Raw genomic sequence first — 23,925 nt, 5'->3', positions numbered from 1 at the left:
AGAGTCTGTTTAAAGAAAAAAAAGGAGTTGTTTTCTTATTAAGAAATATTTCGTTCAGGCCGGCATACGAAGGAAGAGATCGAAAGATCACCGACGAAATCTCGAGACAAAATCTCGAAATATGGTCTGTGAGATCAAAACAATAGACTAAAAATCAACCAACTGTGATGTTCCTGTGAAAATATGCACCAATTAGATAGCGTCTTCAATCTTCTAAAATTTATTTGACAAGTTGATGGTCCTTAATATTAAAAATAAAAACATGTTATGTAAGTAAAAATTCCTAATATCTTTATACTCACAATTCAGGTTCTAGGTTATAAATATATCTATGTTGCCTCGTTCGGTGATTCTCGTTATATATTTCTACGAAACTTGTCAATATTATAAAGCGAGAAAATTAAATTTATCTATTGAGTTTCCATACCATCAAACATCACTTTTGAAAATGAGAAATGTCAAGAATTATAATTATTGCAACGCCATTCAGGAGATCTGAAAACTTACTGATTGTGGTGCGATCTAAATAAGAAATCTAAAGAATCGTTTTCGCGCCATTTAAAGAAATATTTGTCTGACAGGTTGGCAGCACTGCTGCAATACAGAAGCGCCACCTTACTCGAAACGGGGTACTAGAAATGTCAAACGTTCCCGCGCCGAGTGGTGAATTGAAATTATGTAGTTACGATGATTGATAACAGTGACCAATAAAAGTTTGACCATCCTGAACCAATGACTACATCAACGCAACTGTCTTGAGATCTTCTTAACCTAAGAAAATTCGCGACACTTAACCCAACCTCCATAGTCCGATGAGTTTGACGTTGAAATGACTGCGCAGGAGAATTCTAAAAATCTCGCGCATGCGCAGTGGGATGCTTAATCTACCAACTTTCACAGTAATTTCCTCCGGGCGCATTACTAAACCCTGGTTTTCACTCGCTTGCCAAAGAAGATCCGCGCGACAATTCATCTCAAGATCGAGACGTTCGTCGAAGGTTCTCCAAAATCTAGGCAGCTTGTCGGGGCGTGGCGGATCATTTGCTCGAGTTGGTATTCAATAACGGAACGTACACTTCCTACCCATCATGCACCCGGCATTCCAGTCGGCGGAATTGGATGGTCGATCACTACGGATGGAAATACGATTAATTAGCTCCCAGAAGAGGAGGTGTCTATAGGTAACTCTGCGGCGGTGACGGTCGGTGAGTCGTTTCGAGTTTGCCGAATGGATGGGAGGAAGTGGTGGATGGATATGTAGAGACTCAATTGGCGTGACGATCCGTTTAATTAGTTACCCGAATGGCAGCCCTCTCTCTCTCTCTCTTTTTCTCCCTCTTTGCTCGTAACGTGATCTCACCACTCCGGTGATCACCCAGGGATCACCCCCGCATGCTGCGACAGGATCTGCAGACCGCGCCAAATATACCGTCAGCATCGACGACGCTCACACGTCCAACTTGATGGGATCAGTTCTGGTGGCCCTGTATCTGATAGAGTGGATTCGTGCGACGTGGTTCAAGGGTTGCGACTTTTTATTCCTGCATGCGTTTCAAGCGAGGTTTTTACCGTATAAGCCTCGATGAGGGCGGGGAGAAATGGACTTTTCATTCATTCAGAAAATTCATCATTTTCATGGCATTGGCAAATGGAATTAGAAACCAACGCGACACCGAGAGACGTAATATACTCAGATTTTTTCCAAACACCATAATTTCAACTTTACTGTGCTTTGAATGAATACTTTAAGATTCTTTACACGTTGATCAAACTCGAAGCAATGTTCGAACGATCGAAGTAGGGGCCAGAAATGGCTGCCAACTGTTTCTTGGTGATAGACAACATTGTCGTGAGGTCTAATTGTGGAAACGGAAGTTAATTTTCATAAGTAAAAATGATGACAGTTGTCTGAAAGTTGGCCAGTATTCGAATAAAAAATACCGTTCACTTCCAAAGTATCTTTAACGCACGATGACAATCGATGTTAATCTCCGAGCTCGGGTTATTTTACTTGAAGAAAAAATATAGGAAATTCAGACTGGTTGGGGCTCACCGTAGCCATTGCGATGAAGGTACGACAAATATATCGTCACAAAAATGGTCGTTCGCAATTTTTCGCCCCGGTAGAACCACTTCGACATAATACGGCAATAAAATACGAGAACGCGGAAGAAAAGATAAGGCAGGATGGGGAAAGGTGGGGGAGGGGGTGAGTAGAAACATGTCACAACCCTCTGACGATCTTGAATCCCCGAGCAAATGTGGACATACGGAATAACAGAGAGACAGAAAATGAGAAAGGGATTGAGGGTATCGATGCGGATGAGTTACAGCTTCTACGTATTAAATCAGGCGGCCATACCTTCGTTATTCTTGCGATAGTTTCACCGTAACCTTCTCAATTGTTCGGCATAAATAACTTCTAACTTGTAACGATTGAAATGTTCTCGCAAATCGTACAGTCGTAAGAATTCGTGATACACAAAATTTAACTGTGACAAGTAAGTCACGTGATGTGTTGACGTCCTTAAGGATTCTCTATATCGAAGAAACGCTCTCTCTTGATGTAATCGGGTATTTCTCATCACGTTCCGAAATTCAAGCCCCGAGTCGTTAGTGCCGAGTAACATGCATTTATTATCGATGCAAAATTTTTATTTACTCGCAAGTTATCGACACTAAATAATCACTAATAACTAAACACAATAAATAAACACTAATCGACTGTTAAAAACAAAACCCGAAAAAAATTTGATCAATCTATTGCTCCAAAAGTAATTCCCTCACCTTGTCCCTTTGTCCGAAATCAATAAGCAAAAGCTGTTTATCTAAAATACAAAAATGTTCTTATTTATTAAATACTGCTGAAATTTTCGAAAATGAATGTTAATTGTACGTCAAAGCTTTCATTGCATTTCGACAAATACATAAAACGGATCATGAATTTTAAATATATTTACCACGAAATAAAATTATTCCCTCATCGTTTTACGAATATTTGATTTGTGATAGCTTCGAATGAGATTTGTGAACGCAGCCTTAAGTTTTTAACCCTCAACGAAACTCCTAATTTGTAGGTGTGGCGGTTTTTTTTTTAAACACTGAAATGAGTTTGTCCAAACAAGCTTTTGGTTGGAGTTATTTAAAAGATATATTTTTCTTGGTCATTATCTCATTGTACGTACATGAAGGTACATCCGTATAGTATATACATTTGTTTTGATTTTTTTTATTGCGTTTTAGGAAGTAAAGTGTATACGCAAAATGTGAAAGCAATTCGTCATCTTAATGTTATATAAAATTTTCGTCCGGACTTCTGCATTGTTTTTTTCAGCTCATATGACGTGTTTTTTAATTTTCAACTGATATAACTGTGCGCTAGAATTTATAACAAGCCCCGTGAAATGATCAATGAAACAATTGAGAGAGATAATTTTTAAATAACCAAGCACAAGTAAAGTAACAAAGAAAAAGACAATGTTACATAACGCTAATTTAATTAATTTACACTTGCACATCAGACATTTTCCAATTTACTAACTTCAGATGTGTATGAATGAGCGAAAGATCGACGTACGAATGGTTAGAATACAAAATTTTACAAGATTCCCAAAGAAAATATCCCGAAGTTTTGAATACATAATTCTGCAATTGCTTGTCAATGAAAATAAAATTTTATTGTTCAAATTATCGGACAAACTGACATTTCGATCAGAGAAAAAATATTCAGAATCATTAATTAATTGTAATATTTATTTTGAATCGTCGTACTCACTATAAAATTGAACCTCAAACTTTGGAAAAAACTTTTATAGATCCAGAACAAATCACTGCTTAGACTTGGGAGAATATCTGCAAGACTTGTACCAGGATCGTAATTCAGTTACTGATCTAAAAAATCTGCGTCTCAATTGCTCCTTTTGGAACTAAATTATCGCAACATGTGAACTACAAGTAATTTTCTACTATATTGTATTTGTAACACCACTTGACATAACGTAGTAGGCATATTTTTATTGGAAAAAAAAGGATCAACTTTCAATCTTCAAATTGTCATTCTCAAAATTTTTTTGTAAAAAGAATTCGATTCGAATCACGTGCCGAACCTTGCGTAGAACCAGTTTGCTCATCGGCATTAAATATATTCAAACACTCGATGTAATTTGTAGTTGGTAAAAAAAATTTCGTCAATTTCCGGTTCTTTACAGTAAAGGATTTCACCTCAAAGTGTCATAATGAACGCACCGAAAGGATCGATAGAAACTCATTACGTTTCTCCCGCCCCTTTCTGGTATCACTTCATTGCGTAGCTATAAATATTATACGAATTAACTTTTCTTTCGGAGGGTGGTGCTACATAAATAATGCATCCGTGAAATCTAGCTCGTAAGTACCAAGTGTAGTGAGGAAAAAAGCCTGTTTGGTGGTCGGCGTTTTTTTCGTTCATTTGATCAATAATGCGGTTCGATTTATTGAACTTATAGACGGGCTTTCATTGCAAGCATTTTTTTGTTGATTCGCTACCTAGATTTCACTATTTCTTCGGAAATCAGTAGAATAAATCTTAAGTCGAAACTAATAACCATTAGTTGGATTAATTAGATAAGTGTTGTTTTTCAACCGATTTTCTGCAAGCGATTCTAGCCTAAATTTCCATGTGCTGAAAACTTTCATCGATTAGGATTTAATTTGGTTTATATGTGACTTATTTTGGGTTTGGATAATATTTCACCTCGCGTTTACCATTTATGGTGCTTTTTGGTAGCTTGCCAACTTTCGTTCAGTCTTAAAAACCTCACGATCAGAGTTTTCATTGAAACTTGATCGATCGAAATTTCAGATATGTGAATTTTTTCAGACGTTATAACTGATCGTGCATATCACTGCAACGCAATGACGAATTTATTCGATATCTTGATTGGCAGTTAGATATTTTGCAGTCGCTTAGAAATGTCCTCTAAAATGCATCAAATTTCGCAGATCTGAAGCTATATTTTACTATCATTCGAGAATTACTTCAAAATAATGGCAGATCTGATTTTACGTAAAATCGTCCCGCATAGAATATAAGTGGAAATAAACGGGAAGAGTAATTTATCTCATAGTAAAGATGTAAACGACGAATCTAACTTCATTTAAATCATAAATACAATTTCGTTCATATCGTAGAAAAATCAAGTGGCAAAACACTGAAAATATTTCAATGCATACTAGACAGTATTCAAAATCGTTTAACGTATCTAAGGAGTTTAAGTGATATAAAATTGTAGCCAGCTAAATTCTTGACCAATTTACAGTAAAGAACATCCAATATTAATACAGAAAAAGTCGCAGTTTTCAAATAAAACCATTAAAATCATTTCCGACACCCTTGGATTTAAATAAAAACAAAATAAAGACCAACTAAATATCTATTTGAACAGTGTTGCGTAGATATTTGATTGGTAAAACAGAATATTTGTATATTACCGGAAACATAAATTTGTTCGAAATGAACAATTTTTTTTTTTTCTTCTGTTTTTTCGCTGTTATAAAAGAACAGGAATTTCATACGATCAAATATGTCCATATAGGGCTAAGATGAGGTTTTTGTTTTAAATTTTTCCCTCACACTCCGTCACCTGCGAATTTAAAGACGAAGAAAAGGTTCGACCAGGTCTGAAAAGCACGTAGAAGATCGCAAAATTTTCCACCTACCCGCTATTCACTGCGCGGTCAGAATGCAGTGAACTTCGAGAGTTTACCGACTACTGCAGTCGAGGCTGTTGTATTTCACACACGCTATTCACTTGTTCTCCGGCTCGCCTTAACACAACGCGACATGTCACACGAATGAAATACACGCCAGGGACACGTGGTGATCAAACTCGCAAGCATAGAGGTATAACGGCGTAGTTTTCACACAACGATTAATTTCCCGTTGGAATATGAATGCAGCTACGATTCCGTGAAACCGCACACCTGCCGCCACTAGTGTCGCAAAAGCAAAGTTGAGGAGGATAATTAAATATCTTCTTTGTTTATTTATTTATTTTTTTTTTTTGTTTTTTTTATACTTCACTCGACGATTGTTTCGCACCAATCGGACACTAACGAAAACTAGACACGTATAAATCAGCTTTTTTTTTTTTCTAATCTTTTTCTCTCCGTATCACTTCTCTCTCTCTCTCTCTCTTGCACTCTGCCTAGTTTCTTTTTTTTTTTTTTTTTTTTCCGTCACGTCACTGGTGTAGCCACTTTAAGGACACGTCGTGGCGCGCACGGTAAGCTTTTTAAGCTATTCACTTGTACGGCAAGGAACACGTGGTGCCGCTTCCTGGCCTCGCGAACGACTGGCTGACGCGCGCTGCCCGACCCGATACGGACTTTCTCTACTGCCGGAGCAGCTTCGCGTTTCGCCCGAAGTGTTTCGTTACCTCGCGGCGCGCCCCTCGATGCTACGCCACTGACGCGGAATTTCGGATTCGTTTTTCTGATTGACTTTTCTCTGTTTTCAGAGAAAAATTTAGGTATTTGTAACCATCCCGAAAGTGAAAAGTTGAGTTTTTACTTGATCTCGACGTTTCAGGATCTAGAGAATCACCTTCGACCTTTTTGCCTGGACGTCTGTGCGTAAGTACACTGAGAGAAATTTTTAATTCCGGTTACCGCTCGGTTCTTGACTATTTTCATTTTTTACCACAATCGACAAAATATGGTTTTAGGTAGAAAATGAAAATTAGTTTTTTAGTTCTTACCGGAAAGTCCAGCATACGTTACTGTTCTTTCTCATTGTAATCGCTGTTACTATATTTTCTTGCAACTGTTGCGAAAATTTAACGCTTGCGCAATTGTAAATTGACGTTAAAGCCTTGTTTAACTAAAAAAGTAGAGTAAGCCGAAAAAAATGATTTTGCGTTGCGATTATCAAAAAAGGATCGACAATAGCGCAACATGGTTACGCGTACCTCGTTTTTCGTAATCCCAACAATATTTGAATAGTTTTTTCAACGATGCATGTCTTACTGAATTTTTCTAGTTGCTATAACAAATGAAATTTTTCTCAGTGTAGTGACCAATTTTTTTGTCTGACGATATCTCGAGAACGAGTCACAGGATTTGAATGATTTTGTTCTTGATCAACGCGCGTTTTTTAAACTTAGAAATGATTAGATTTTAGCTTTCATCGGTTCGGTACTTTTTCAATTATTTAAATAACAAAATTCTATAAAATTCAAATAAAAGTGATGATATCTTGACAATGGATGAATAGATTTATATGAAAATTGGTACATTGGGATTTTTTGGGTCGCTCATCACGGGTCTTAGGTAAGATTTGCGATCGTCAAATTTGAAGTATTCGATAAACTGAACAATACTAAAAACATTTGAATTTTGATGAAAATTGTTACTTGTCGGTTCGTTGGGTAGCTGATGACGAATCTGAAGTGAGATTGCGAAATCCAAAATGCTGATCCGATACGATGGAAAAAAAAAAAACATAAAAATATTTTAATTCTGGTAAAAATTTCTAGGCGAAGGTTTTTTGGGTCACCGATAACGAATTCAAGGTCGGACTTCCAAAATTTGTAATGACGCCTCCGATATAATGGTTCAAAATAAAACAACGTCATATTTTCATGCAATATGTTATCCGAGGGTTTTAAAAGCGTTAATCACGAATCTGAATTTCTAGTTCGAAATTCGAATGGGATATTATTCTGTTTTTTTCTCTCTCAACTTGGAACCTGCAGTGTGAGAACGGAAAGTTCGAGGGCTGGCTAAAGCCGCTTGTTTCCAAACTGTTTAGATTTCAATCAGCAACAGTCAACTGTAACGGTACATTGTATTGCTTTTGTTTTTTGAGTTTGTGAGCATTTTTTTTTTTTTTTTTCTTTCACTTCGTTTGGAAATTTTCGATTTGGAAACCTACTACAGGTTCAACTTATATTTAAAATTAAATTTTTTCCGATTTAATTAACTTCTAATGTATTCTATTCCCGGAACAATATTAGTTGTAAGAAAAAACAAAAGAATAAAAATTTCAACCTGTGTGTTTGACTTTGTTCCCTCGATTTCTGTTGGATACCTATCGTGATTATCGGTTGGAATGAGACGCCTTTATTTCACTAATGTATTTAAATGACAATCAAATTAATGTCTCAATTTAGACCTAACTTAAAGTTACATACTAATCAACATACCTTTTCTTACCTTACTAAAAAGACAATATTTTTCCTAAATCATTCTTGAAAAAACTGTTATTCTTCATTTATAACACAAAAATTCAATGTTTACTCGTGTTCTATTCGATTTTACTCAGCTTTTTTTTATTTCGAATCGATATGACGTCCGTGTTTTTGTCCAAAGTTTATTTTTAATTTTAATTAGCGAGTTTCAGTCACATTTCTTCCTTGATTGTGATTTCGTTTCACTGGCTTTGGATCCAGAAATGAGTAGCAGTTTTTTTTCCGTCAACTTGAGACGATTATTCTTCTTGCGACGAAACTTTTCTCTGGCGATTGACATCGGTTCTTGAATTTTTTTTCCAAAGTTATTTTATTTATGAATTTTTTTTCAATGCCAAATGATAATATTGGGAGAATCTCCGATATCTTGTCAAATCACGTTAAATTTTCAAGTTGATTGGGCGCATAAATATTTAGTTTAAATTTTGTTTCTCTCGTTTTTGTTAACTGATTGGTTCCGTGATTTACTTGGACCAATTAAACGTATTGCTTTTAGATTATTGTTTTGTGTTCTTGTTTTCGATTTTCTAGAGCAATTTTCAAAGCTATACGTGTAACATAATGAGCGTGTATTTCCCTTTTAATTCCATTTCCCCGAAATTGTTATTAATTCTTTGTTACTTTTTCATTGAATTGGATTCAGCAGCTTTTAATCTATAAACGAATGCAAAGAAAATTGCTTCAAGTAATTTATTTATTCTCTTTGATGTCCGCGGGTCGCGGCGTAGCAGGATGATTAATTTTAATCGCGTAAAACGGCAATCAATTTTTGGGTGAAAAAGTTGAAAAGACGTCGATATAATGTAAAAATGTAACGAAGAAAAATGATGATCAACGAGAGAAGCTTATAAATTATTTTGGATAACAATTTTAAACAAAGAGGATGAACTTTTTTGCATTCCTATTATGTAATTTGTAAGTATCTTGTTTAGTCACCTTAAAATAAGTTTATGTGTTACAGATAAATTTCACTCCTCGTGCGTCATGAAATTCGGTCATTTGATCTTGGATGAAAATAAAATTAACTCATCGACACTTTGGTCTATCGAAAAAATTAAATTTCTTTCGAATAAATAAATTTACACATCGAGTAATAAAATATCTACACGATAGATGATTCACAACTTGGTGCACGTCACGATCTCCTCTTCGGTATAAAAAATGTCGCCGTTTATATTTCAATTTTCCAGATCCATAATATTTCCTCATCGAATATCAGTTGGTAAATCAACGCGGTTCAAGTTTGATCATAGAAGAATTTGCTGGTCGTTGAAACGGCCTCGGGGTTCTTGGATTTTCCGAAATTAAAATCATCCCGGAGTGGATCACAAAAATCTTGCGGGGTGATGTTGGTTGTCAGGCAAGCAACGGTATGACAGGCGAATCGTTCCCACGAAAATGCGTATATTACATAAAATACGTATAATATCGAGGGAGAAACAGGTGTGGATTGGAATAACGTAAAAAATGAAAGAAGGAAGAAGAAAAAAAAAAAAAATGAAAGGGAGGCTGCCGGCTGGGAAATGAGTTTTTATTCAAAGTAACGAAATTCTCAATCCATTTGACACGCCGTGTCAGCCTGCAATATTTGATTATATCGTGTAATGTTTCTTTACGATGACTTGTGTGTACAATTGTACGTGTATTTTGGATCCTGCATAATTGTGTTTGTTTTTTGATGTAAGAATGAAATATCGCGATATTATGCGAGGTCGCATCGACTTAATCACATTTTTATTTCACAGATATATGTATACATCGTTTTTTCGACTTTCGTACGCGTATAATTTTCATAATATTATACAGAAACGGGGACGGTGATTCATTCCAAAGATAAACGAGCTCTTCAGTCCCGGGAGAATTTGTACGGATCATTTCAAATTCAAGAGATAGACGCGTGCAAGCCCCTAATGAATCAGATAGGCTCCATTGTTTCAAATTTATGATTGATTTAGAGTTTTCGAATTTCCACAATACATACCATTTCTCGTTCCGGCTCGATTCACACAAATTTGTCAAGCACGCTTTCAGACCTTACATTACTGCGTTCAACAATCAAGCCAAACTTTTCCTATTGTATCGAGTTTCCGAACATACATACCCGCCTATCTGCCCATCTACGACCAAAAATATCGTGAGAATTCAGGGAAACTTACAGCGTTTAGAAAACTTCTCGTTGAGGATAAATCGCATCGAGTGTTTTTGAAGCTGAAGTTATGAAACGGGAAACGAGTAGTTAATAAGCTCAACATCTTCCCCAGCTCGGATGAGTTCCGAGCTCTTGAAACATTATAAAATGATATATTTTTCTCAAGCAATTTTGTTAAATCAATTGCTCGAAAGTAAATGGGCCGATCGAATCTAAAATTTAACCAGTTCAAAGCTGCGAAGAGTCGCGTCAATCAATACCAAAATCATTTGAATTCGTTGATCCGTTTTAGAGATATGATCGTTTTGTTTTGTTTTGTTTTTTTTTTTTAATTTTTTTTAGTTAAAGCCTCGTCGATTGAAAGCTAAATCATCGAAACCCGTTCATTCGTTTTCGAATTATCATCGGACAAAATATTGATCCCAAACACACGTATACGAATAATTATCTGATCAAATACGAATAAAAAAAAAATAACGCTTCACCGATTCGTTCAATAACTGTAATAACTTGCAGTATCTAATGTTTAACCAGCAAACATGTATTTGATGTTACGTTTCATGCTTTTTCGCTCAAAAGCTTTGGGTTCGGCTGAAAATTTAGTGTTTAGAATTTTGTTTTTTTTTTTTCACTACTTCTTGAAAAATCAGTAAGCCGGTTGAAACGAGACAAATTTTCGGTTGAACTTTACGTAAACTTTTATCAAACATGGGATACACGCTACTTTTTTTTAGGAAATGAATGTCTGTGCCACGAATGAGTTGGAGACTCACTGTTAGTAATAATGAAGAGAGTGCAGAGGTTCGTATGAATGATTGAAAGAGTTGATGTCAAAAAGCCGAGTTGAAGAATGAGAATGAGTAAAACTATAATGTTATCTATGAAATATCAAAGGAATAGTAGAATGAAGAAATTTACAAAATCTCTCAATTACGGAGTTGTCAGAAAGGAATCTTGAATATTAATGGATTTCTGTACAGCTTCCGATTATATGCTTTCGGGATGATTTCGATTTTGAGATTCTTTTATTCGTTAATTAAATTCCGGTGTCAGCGATGCGATGGTTCGAATACAGTGCCGAAGACATCCGAATCTGAATTTTCAAATCTTAACCGCGTAATGAAGTGAATTGCTAGTAATATAAGTCATGAATACAAAAAAACAGTAAGCACTTTTTTCCCATTTATCCATGAATCAAATTTTCGTCAACTTTACTTATAATCGTAGTGAGTATGAACCGCATGAAAAATTCCAAATGCATGAATAAATGAAGCGAGATTCCGGAAAGCCGAGGGAACAGATGCCCGACTCGGGACCCAGATGCATCAATCTTATACCCTCACCGAGTGTGTTTCACAAGTTTCAGGTATCCTATGACCCTTCCTCCCTGAGGAAGACCCGCTCTGAATATGTGGACGTGTGCATCTATTATATATTCCATGTCACAGGTCAAGTTCGAGCCTCGGGGATCAGTGTGAATTTAAAAGAAATTTGAATCATACATTACTTGTTTCCAAACAAAATTGATTCGATAAATTTATCGCATTTTTTCTTTTAATCAAAAAACTTTTCAAGTTTCAATATTTTTCAAATACTGTTAGGTTCACTTGGTACCGTTACAGTCTTCGAAAAATGAATGAAAGCGGGACGTGCGCGTGAAGAAGTAAATCAAAAAAAATTTAACTAAATTAATAATCAAGCATTTGCCTTGGAGCTCTTTATTCGAGGGTGCAATAAAAATATCTCCAATGTGAAACCTAGCTCTGTTGGAACAGTTCGGCAATATCCATGCACCAAGGCATATTCACCGAGAGAAAACACATCTAGGATTTCCCTATCCATGTATCGACTCGTGCATTTCGTTGCCGAGAACTTAGCCACCACTTTGAGGTGTACTATGACAGCACTCAAGACGAAGTGTCAACCGCAGTGTCTGAGATTCGGTGGACTTCGCGTAGATATTACTTTCAGAATGATGTACATAGTTATATTTATGTACATACAATACATGTATACATAAATGCATGGATGTGTAATACGAAGTACGAATATACGCACAAGGCTGAGCGAGTTGGTGGTTAGTCCCCACGGTTGCCTCGAGTTGGTCATCCCTATGTAAAGAGCTGGTGGTAAATGTGTTTGGACAAATATTCCAGGGGTTTGTGTATAAGTTGCGGAACGCTTCCAAAAGCCCGAACCGCTCTTAGTGCCACTCAAAATGTATGCGTTTGGTAAACCGCATTATCTATACCTTATACCCGCGTGAATCAACAATTTATCACCAGATTTTTCTGATATTTGTCAACGTTTAGTGCGATTGAGAGAAAAAGAGAGAGAGAGAGAGAGAGAGAGAGAGAATGAGAAAAGCGTTCATTCAGCATATCCTGGGGCAGCGAGTCTTCATTTGGTTGTTTGTCATCGAATAACGCGATTGCTTGTCTAGGGAAATTATCTGAGAAAGGTATGCAGCCATGGCTTACACGGCATGAATAGTATATTAGGTATCTAGGGGAGAAATAGGCGTTTCTTGTCGAGAGCCGATGTTTGTAGAACGAGTTGTAGGTCGACGGTGCCGAAGGCGCAAATAAAAATTGAGCTAAAAATGACTGTTTCTTTTATCATGCTCTGACGCCAACGAAAGCGAGGTTAGAACCGTCACAACGACTGCTTCGATTTTAATGCTACCCGTCATGAAAACATCGTACTCAATATATTTCTCCGCAAGAGGCAACATTTTTTGCATTTATTTCACTGTTACAAGAGTTTTTTTTACTCCGTGGCGAGTTATTTTTTCTGATTATTTCCCCGGTCACGAAACTGTGACTACTATCCCGTTTTAAACGTTCACAAAATACGAGTTTTCGATGCATGTGTGTTAGAAATATCTTTATATAATGCACGGTTTTGTATGCAAGCCTTGGCAATTCCCATTCTCACCATGTTCTTAAAGTGTAACAATTTGCGTGGCTGGTTGATACCATTTTTGTCCGCAAACGGTAGTATCGGTAAAGCCGGGTGCGACAAGGACACGACTAGAGTATGGCTTTCTCGATACTAACGCGTATGCGGGAAACTCTTGTACTAACTGGCCCCTGTAACGGCACGGCTTTTGCCCCCAAGTGCCCAGACCTGAATACAGGATGTCCTAATTTAGAAGACGCATTACGTTTTCACCCGACCAAACGGTTCGATTGGAAAATTTATCCTTCAAAAGTCGTATGGTTCAGTGGGAGACAAATGAAGAATTTTTTTCGTGCCGTCCAGCATCATAACTGGTGATGCTGTGGAGTATGGACCAGTTTTTTCGAATGGAATCAGAGATTTTTGTTTCAACTCAAATATTCTTTATTTTGAAAATACACAACTTTCTTAGGACATTTTTTCTATGCCTGCATAACATCATCAATTCATCGCTATTATTCAGCGGACAATAGCTACATGAAATACAGTCGTGAGGTCAAAGTTGGGGCTGGTTTTTGGTCGCCTATAATTAATAAGTGAGACCTTACTCGGTCAGTAATGTCTGATTAAAGATACCATCCTCTCAACGGTCCCTCAATCCAATAAAATCCGTCGATTCATCACCATTATTCCGCGATCGGTATTCACATAGAGTACAGTCGTGTTGTCAAAGTCGGGCCGGTGCTTGGACGCCTATAACTAATAAGTGAGGTCTTACTCGGTCGGTAATGACTGATTACAGATACCATCCTCTTAACGGTACCTCAATCTAATAAAATGCATCGATTCATCGTCATTATTCGGCGATCGGTAGTCACATAGAGTACAGTAGTGTGGTCAAAGTTGGGGCTGATTTTTGGACGCGTACATTAGCTCATTATGCGAACTTGTACGAGTACCGGGGATCATTAGTTAGTTGGAGGCTAGTCAGTGAGCCGACAGCCCTGGCAGGAACAGTATGCACTGCAGCAGGTATACGAACACCTACTTCGGGTTGTCGTGTATCCTGGTAATTAGTACACGAGTAGCGGTGCAACTTTTCCGACCATTTTCGCGGTTGATGTTCGCCGTAAGCGAGAAATCTAGGCGAGTGTGAAGAGCTCTCACCGCTCGCAGGATTGGCTGCGTACCCCACGAAATCCCGGCACCTGGATGATCCCCAAGCACACACACACAGCTCCGCACAATCCATGAAATTATATTTCCGCTTGCGTAGTTTGCGTTGTAAATAAATCCAGATTTATGCTGTTCTACGGCCCCGGCTGCAGTTTTACTCCACGGATTTCGGTCGTCGTGGATCTACACTTTTTGATCTATAATATTTGCCGGGTCTATGATCTTGCACGTGAATGCGGACAATGTTGTCGCTTCTTGTATTGTTTTTCATCTTTTCTTTGATCGATATACTATAGACGAAAGAGAGTCTAGAAAAAGGCAAAAAAGTTACAATACGAGTAACATATTCAATCATATCCCAAGAAAAAATCTTTTCATCTAAACTAGAGCATCAATAATATTTTCTCATATTGTGAACTTATACATTTATAAGGTTGAGGTCTTTCGTAGAGTTTATTATGTATTCAAAGCAAAAAACACATAGAAATCTGAATTTATGCAGAATATCAAAATGAAAAATTCTCATGAAGCAGTAAAAAATAACATTGGAAGTTTTGTGGAAACCGTTGCAGGAAAAATTTCCTGATACCCTGGATAGAAATATCTATATGCAAATAACTTGTCAGTTACGAAATGGATTCTTACATTTTGAAATGTAGGTTAAAAAATGTGGTTCCTGTTAAAAATCGAATATTCCCACAAAATTTTCCCATTCTCTGACGTTTTTCGATGCAGTAAAGAAATCCTTTGTAATTTTCTTGTATTTGTTATTCAACAGATTTCGAGATATATTCATTATACATCAACAAATGTAATATCGGTATCCAAAATCGAGCTTACAGGCAATCAATTGGCGGAGGATTCGTTTATAACTAAAACGAGTTATTTTTGATAAGAATTCGGCAAGCAATATGGACTAATGAATAATAGGATAATGTTATTTCTCTGATGTTATTAATAGCACGGTGTTGATAGATGTGATTCAGTGTATTAATTTTTTTCAGCATCACAGAGACGTTCATAATCAGATCTAACAAGACGAATTAGTTTTAGTAAAACTTTTCGAACACGTTTATATCAGGTTTATTTTTTTCACCTCCTTATGACCAGATTGAACAAAATACAAGTTAAAATTTATCAACAACAGAGTATTGTTTATTTAAATTACAGGATTTCCAAAGTCTTTTCAAATTGTAAAAGACTGTGTAAAAAGTTACATACTTTAAATTGAGTTTGATTACAGGATGTTTTTGCGGGGCGGGGTTGAAATTCCGAATTTGAAAACTTCCGAAAGCGCCTAATTCCGAATTATTTGGTGGCGAAACTTGAAGAAAAGATATAAAAATTACATAAAACAACAAAGTTTCGCATTGCAAGATTCCGATAGGGCAAAGTTCCGAAAATTGAAATGTGCTAACACAGCGTAGTTTACTCAACGAGTGGGTGTAAAAAATCAGGAAAACCGAAAATCAGAATGACCAGGATTCCGAACGAAAAAATATCTAAACTCCAAAACGAAGAAAGACCAAAGTGGTGAAATTTCACCAAGCCAGAAATTCAGGGTACTGAAAATCTCGTATCTTTCAGAATCTGGCTGATTGAGATTTATAAATTTTCTCATTTACGCACCTTCGGAACTTTGACTCATCCAAGTTAGACCCTTTCAGCATTTCGTGCTTTCGAAATCCTGCCGTTTTGGAACTTTGCGCGTCGGGTTTTGTACCATTCGAAACTTGGATATTTCGTCATGATGTTAAAATTCGGAATTACAGTCCCGCCCCGTTTTTGCATGGATAAATTCCTCACCACCCTCCACCCCCCGTGCATCCTAAGAACTCTGGATACCTGCGACATGCAGCTTCCGAGCTGCGCCGCCAGTGAGGATTTTCGCAGACGCTACGTCGAGGCCGGTAAACAGGGGAGAAAGATTTTCTTCGGTGTATCGGAATTGACTGTGGCTGTAATTCACAGCGTCAGTTGCCCAGAGTGTTTAAGACGTTGCAGGCGAGAATCTTCTCTGTTCGCTAGTACCGAGAAGGGAGATGAAAAAGCCGGGAGACTCAGAGCTCGGGGAGAAGCTGTGAGAGCCTCTCAGGGACTCCAGCAGGGGCTGCGGGGGGAAATTCCTGGAGTGGGACGCCTGCCGCCTGCATCGGATGAACCGGAGCTGGAAAATAGTCAAGCACTAGTGCCTCCCTCGGTTATAGCTGTGCGGAAATGTAACTTTAGACAACTAGGTGCAAGCCAAGCCGGCGCGTGTAACACTCGACTGCGGCTTACCGCGAATGCTTCTCACCGCTACAGATATTATCTTCTTGCGGCGTACAATCTTGATTTCGGGTTTCGTAGGATATTTGTTGTACGGAATTGCGGAATTATACCGAGAAAAATAGTTTTATTCGTTTTGACGGATTGGTTATTCGGTTCCGCGAAGTCGAATTGTTCGAATATTCGTTTATTGGGTTCGGAAAAATGATTAATTTCGTGAAACTATGTATTTGGCTGGAATTTGGCATCAACTGCGATTTCTCGGGCAACGGATTTTGTGAGGTATTGAAACGAAACTTGGAACTGAAGTTGAACGCAATTTAACGGAAGCTGGGCATCGATCCGTCAAAATTTTTTTAATTAGAGCAAGTCTGATAGCTGGCGTTTATTTCAAGAGTGAATTTTGTAAAAATTTAAAATCAAATTTCTCCGTGGAATTAATCACGGTGTAAAAATGGTGTGCACTGATTAGGATTATGAAAATTTTAAGTTGATCACAGAGATTACAATAATTGAAGCATACTAGATATTACAAAAATGACAAATGGTTACAAAGATAATGAGTGACCACTGGAATAAAATGTAGAATGCGATAGGATTATAAAAAGTTAAATTGGATTACGAAAGATTACAAGATGTTACAGGAATCACAAATAATTACAATGATTTTATTTCTTCTCATTTTTACATCGAAGAACCGGGTACGAATGAGATCATCAGACGATCATTAATCGTGTACAGCATCTTGACTAAAAAGAAAACTTTTTTACATTCCATTTTTTTGCACTTTAATTCGCATGCTATCGGATTGTAACATTTGACCGCAACTTTTCTTCAATCCATTTTATCATCCGATAGCATGCGCATTGATGTGCAAAAAGAAGCGTAGCTTCCAAACGACGCCCGTGTCCATTTTGCGTCAAATGTAAAAAAGTTTTATTCTCCGTCGAAGAAAATTCAAAAAAAGTTACAAATTTTTCGAGCACGTGGTTTCAGAGAAAAGTCGATATTTGTGCGTTTTTATTTAAAAAAGATGATTTACAATTTCCAAAAAATGTTGAACAAATTATTTTCGACAAATCCAGAAGAAAAAAACCAATCTTCTTCCCTTTCACGACTTTTTCCCAGATCCACAGTCTTCGAGTTATGGAAGACGAGGTCTAAAATACTTATTCCTAAACGGCAAGTGAAAAAAATTTGAAAAAATTAAAAAATATACCAATTTGGTGGAGTTGAAGTAAGTAATAAATCGGCGACCAATTCAGCGGGGATCGGGGTCAAACCTTGTTCACTTTCATTTGGACTACCCGGTACAGATTTTAAAACTTCACGCACCTAATCGTTACAGATAAATAAATGATGACAATCCAGGAAAAAAAGCTGAAGTAATTTCAAATCAAGGTGATTACTTTCCAAAAGTTGATGTGATTTCAGCTGCGGTGAATTTGTAATGCAGTGTTAAACATAGGCTGGTGTGAGGCGTCGGCACCTGCCGATTGCAGTCATAATATTGAACGAAATGAGTAGGCTTCGTGGTGATTATAACTTGGGAATAACGTCTACATGGAGCACATGTATTCACGTGCCAATTCGTATCATCGCAGCGAGGAGTAATTAGTGTAATCATACGAATATTAACATGCCATGCTTCCCGTATTCGTAATTATGACGAACAATTCAATTATGCCATAAATTCCAGTTGCCATCGCATAGAATAGTCAGAAACGTTCGTTAATTCGCAATTCTCTTAACTCAGGCAAAACCAGAGACAGTCGCACTGTATTCATAAATCATTACGACTAAATTATAGTCGTATAAATATAAGGAGGGGGGGGGGTTAAAATCGTACCTATTTTTAGGAATTTGTTCTAGAGAAAATGAAACGACTTTGAGCAATTTGAGTTTCAGGGCTTTGTTGTTTTCAGTTTCAAGAAGATTTTAGAATTTTTTTTTCATCAAAATTAATAACAAAATGATAGCATGGCGTACATAGGTAGCAAACGACCACGTTTTCAATCCGGTGGCGCAGATTTCTCGGTAAACTTTTATCCGATCGACTTGAAATTTTGACACAATATTTAAAACTTGTTTATCGATTCGAGTTCGTGGCTAAATTTTTGAATATCAATCCCAGAATATTTTTATAAGATTTTTATTGCTCGAAAAATGAACTTTTTTTTTTGTCTATAATCGTATATATTTGATATTTTTTTTTTCTTCCACTTTTGAGTTACAGCCTCGTACCTGAAAGGGTGTTTTGATGCCAAAAAAAATTTCTATCTCCTACAAGCTGGACAATGATGTCAGGAGATGCGCCACCGCCGCCATTTTGTTATTAATTTCAATGGAAAAAATTATCAAACGTTCTTGAAAGTATAAGTAATAAAGACCGCTAACTGAAATTGCTTCAAGTGTTTTCATTTTCTTTAAAGAAACAATTCTAAAAATAGGTTGTGCAGGTTGTACACCCCCCTCCCCGACAATCTTGCATATTGCTTCACTTTTATGCAATCGTGCGGGTCGATATCGTTTGTAAGCCAGAAAGTAAAAGGATGGTAGGAAAAAAAACAAGATGAGACGGAAGTTTAATTTAGCGTTTTCATTTCCTTGTTTGGTTGCGTTTGATGCGGAATTTTCGGAAGATTAATTTAGGAAATAACAATATCCGCTGAATTTTACGAAGGCAGCTGATGTGCTGGAATACTGACAGAGAAATTTTATAATATTTATGAAACGGGGTGATGAAACTTTACGAGGAAACAAGTTCCCCTCAACTCTCAAGTTTATTTGGAAGTAACTCGCTTCCTCGTAACGATTATTGCTGTTGTTTTGTCGACACTCTCGTTCTTGGCTGTTCCTTTAATTAAGACAAACTCTGGTATTTAAATTGCGGGTTAACGTTCGAACTGCATTGCGTCAACCACGTGAGGGTGAAAAATAGTAGAAACGCCGTAATGTAGAATTTTCAAAGAAGCGAAAATTCGATTTAGAGATTTTAAAAATGAGGAAAGTCGACGTATCGTAACGAATTATTTACTTGCTATTGCTCTCATCTATTATTTCGATTCTCTTAAGGGACCCTGATTTTTAATTCTGTCTCAGGAATCACAGGAAAAACCTCGGGCAGGAAAAGAACTTTCTTAAACACTGAAAAAATCATTCTTAAGTCTTCGAGAGATTTGTGTCAAAACGCAAAAGTCTCGAAGGCGGCTTATTGAAAAGAAGATTATAAACATAAAATCAAAGATATTATATTACGGAAAGCAGTTCTACAGAGAAAATGTTCTACAAAATATGCTCGACGGACTCGTTTATAACGAAATATTTTTCTGTAGAAATGAGTTCGAGATTCACGTCAGAAATCATCCTGCATGAATTGTTTTACAAGAGAATTGTTCTACAGAATATTTTTCTGCAGAACACTTTTCTACGGCAATTTTTCTACACAATAGTTTTCCAGTTTTACATATTCAACACAATCCCCGTTCGATACAAGACACACACACACATAAATTCAACGCAAATAATTTCAATTTGACTAGATTCAGGGTTTATTCTACTGTAACCAGTGTGTAAACAAACTAATTTTTGCGAATTCATTTCGGATAAACTAAAAATCCAATATTCATAAATTTTTTTATTAATTTTTACGATTATTTGGTTGCTCCGCATGTGCGTTGTGTCAAACACAATCTGTAGAAAAATATTGTGTAAAAAAAATGTTCTGTCGAATAATTACGTCTGTTGAATATTCCGTGCAGGATTATTTCTGATGTGGTGATCTCAAATTACTTCGTGCAGAAAAATATTTCTGTAGAAATTAGTCTGTAGAACGTTCCCCTGTAGAACTGATTTATGTAGAATCGAACCGCATTCATCCAGGTTGATCGGTGTTACTCTCACACTATTCTCAAATTCTTCTTCTACGGTTTTATATTGCTTACAGTATAGAGAAGTGAAAAAATAGAAAAATCAGAATATAAAATGCCGAAATGTAGAATCATCATAATTTGTTTGGATGAAGTAAAATCTTGAACAGATGAAGTTTTACGGTTTTGAACTTTCTATAGTTTGTGTTTCTGTATTTTGACTTTCTATGTTTTCAATTTTCCGTATCTGGACTTTCTATATATTGATGATCCTACGAATCAGATTTTAATGTTTTTGAAAATTAAATATTTAGATCCCTCTATCAATCGATCATATTAATGTTTTACTCGTGAGAACCCGTAATATGTTTTTCGCGTCAATATTGAATCAAATTTTGAACTAATTTTATAATTTTTCTCGTTTTATAAAACCAAACGCGCAGTGTCTGCGAGAGAAATTTAAAATTGGAGCGAGTCTATATATTAACTGTTTAAATGTATTTATTTTCCTCAAGGCTACCCACATTTCCTGAGGGTAGAAAATATGAAATGGATTCTAATTAGTCGGACTTTTCATACGAGTCACAATATTTTTTCATTAGCTTGAAAAATAATTAATGTTAACCCTTGCCCCAAAGGCTCTTTCAAGGAGTTACAATCGATCAGGAGTGATTACCTATTGTAGAAAGATTGAAAAAAAAAAGTTTTACATAGTTTTTCCTGCGAAAATCAATGCCGTTATCCGTATTTTTACAGCATTACTTTTTTGACGTGAAATAGATACGAGAAAATCGAAAAATAATCGAATCAAAAAACCACAACGTTGGATTGGCAATAACTATGTTCAGAGATGTTACATTGATTTTCAGATCATTTTTGTCCAAGTTTCATCTTCTTTCATATTAAAAATTTTCCTTAAAACATTCCGTATTTCAGCTTCTTAAATTCAAATTAAATAATCTCTCATTTCATCTAATTAAAAAGGATTATTTTACACGTATTTATCAACGATTAATAACATATCAAAAATTCAGCTTTTCATCTTTGCATTGCTCTAATGTCCGTATCACCTTAAGAAATACGGATAAATGTGCGGAATGCGGTAATATTACTTTTAGATTACTTTAAGTTGCCATACAATGTTATTTCATTGTTTACATGCAAGTTGATAAAAAAAAATTTATAAAAAAAAATCGATTTCAACTCCTTTAAAGGGCCTTTGGGGCACGGGTTAATATTAAAATTAAGAGCGAATTTCATTTTTTAAAATGATGTTTTAGTATTCCGAGGCAATTTAAGGAGTGAGAGAAATTTTTTTTTTTTTTTAACCAATATTACGAGCCACCCTAATATATACATGTATATATGCATATTAGGGTGATTCAAAAAAAAACAAAAATTTTTTTTTTTCTCGCAAACAGGCTTGAAAGTTTCCTTTTGGCGTAAAAAAGTGCCAGTTAAAATTTGAGCCCTTAATATTAATATTAAAGTTGTCCGCATCGCGCTTTTCTATTTCCCATAAGAATAACATGGGAAAAATTTTTTTTGCACCTTCTGATTTTTGTTGCTAGCCTATCGTGTGTCATAAAAAAAAAACCATCACTTAATCTTGTAGAAAATTGAACGCTCTACAAAAAAGGTCTCTTATGATTTGTTGCGGAAACTAATAGTTCAAAAGTTATTCGAGGTCAAAATCCAAGTTATCGCAAATTTTACCGTTTTTAATGCATTACAGCGAATTTCATGGTTTGATTAAAAAAATTTATCAGAAAATTTGTGTTTATCTTGAACTTAGTCTTAAGGAAAAATAAGTTTGTCAATAGTTTTTTGGTATAGTGAGGCCAGTGATACTCGTTAAGAAAATTTTTAGCGTCAGTGAGCCTTAAAATCATAGTTTGTTTCCTTTTTGTTTAATCTAAGGGCAATAAATTTTCTTTCAGTCATTTAAAATACTTACATGAGGTATAAATTTAGTGACGATTGGTTTTGTTAAGAAAAGGAATTTATTTATTTTACTTGTACTTATAAATTATTGCGAAAAAACTTATTCATAAATCTGATCTAAATTATTATTATTGAAGATTTTTTTTAAACTGTCTGGATAACGTTGCCGATGCTCTCGAACTACTTGTAATAAATACTGTAGTTGCTCTTCATCTTTAGTGAGGTAATTATTATATTCCTCAATCAACGCGATCCCTCTTTCAGCTACGTCATTTGTTACTTTTAATGTTTTAAAAAATTCAGCACATTCAATGTAACTATCATCATTAGACCAAGTTGAAATGTCTTTTTCTAAAAAATCGCTCGGCAAATCAAATTTTTGGAACAATTCCAATGATATTTTTGATACAAAATCACTTAAATCTTTTTGCAATAACAATTCTAACTCATTTCCGAGTACTTCATACCGCTGATTTGTCGTTTTAGAAGCTGATAGATAAATTTTTTTAATCAAACCATGAAATTCGCTGTAATGCATTAAAAACGGTAAAATTTGCGATAACTTGAACTTTGACCTCGAATAACTTTTGAACTATTAGTTTCCGCAACAAATCATAAGAGACCTTTTTTGTAGAGCGTTCAATTCTCTATAAGATTAAGCAATAGTTTTTTTTTATGACACACGATAGGCAAGCAATAAAAATCAGAAGGTGCAAAAAAAATGTATCCCATGTTATTCTTATGGGAAATAGAAAAGTGCGATGCGGACAACCTGAATATTAATATTAAGGGCTCAAATTTTAACTGGCACTTTTTTACGCCAAAAGGAAACTTTTAAGCCTGTTTGCGAGAAAAAAAAAATTTTTTGTTTTTTTTTGAATCACCCTAATGCATATGAATAAGCGAGTTTTCCGTAGTATCGATCATTGTACGCACGTATTACGAAGCAAAGCATGTTCGATGTCCGACCACCTTTCCCCTCGACTCTTTCAAGACTTATTCCCCCGGGTGAAGGATATTTTTGCATACGGTCAAACAGAATATCCGTTTGTCTGCATCTCACGAAAGCTTTCATCATATCCTGCCTGACGTTACAATAAAATTGCGATCCTCCCCCCCAAAGATTTGTACGATATATACAGGGTGGGACATTTAAAGTGTGAGAGAGCAAATAGTACTCAAGCTGTTGATAGATAAGATGCTCGAAGCGATGACCCTCGACTTATGAACAACTGCAACACGTTGTTAATTCGCTTTTTCATTTCGTCTGACGACATGAAAGAATGAATACAACGAGCATGTGCTGAAATTAGACCAGAAATGTTTGCTTGAGTTGGACAGTATTTTCATCAGTGAATTAACAATTGTCAGAGAATCTGAGAAACTTAGA

General features: G+C 36.0%; 1 protein-coding gene across 7 annotated transcripts in view; it reads right to left on the bottom strand.

Moving 5' to 3' along the window:
- The window catches only part of LOC124216388 (protein artichoke), a 268,737-nt gene that overhangs the window by 140,792 nt on the left and 104,020 nt on the right, over positions 1 to 23,925 (bottom strand). For 4 of the 7 annotated variants that reach the window (XM_046620862.2, XM_046620861.2, XM_046620867.2 and 1 more), the window contains exon 1: positions 5,698 to 6,318. The exons of 2 other annotated variants lie outside the window; for them this stretch is intronic. The gene's annotated coding sequence lies outside the window, so the exon portion shown is untranslated. Of the gene's footprint in view, positions 1 to 2,362; positions 2,435 to 5,697; positions 6,319 to 23,925 lie in introns of those variants that run through there. One more of the 7 variants, XM_046620864.2, reaches the window with a different exon arrangement.

Source organism: Neodiprion pinetum, chromosome 4, assembly GCF_021155775.2.
Source record: "Neodiprion pinetum isolate iyNeoPine1 chromosome 4, iyNeoPine1.2, whole genome shotgun sequence".
NCBI lineage: Eukaryota > Metazoa > Arthropoda > Insecta > Hymenoptera > Diprionidae > Neodiprion > Neodiprion pinetum.
The sequence above is the reverse complement of the archived record's forward strand: the minus strand, read 5'-3'. Positions and strand labels throughout refer to the sequence as shown.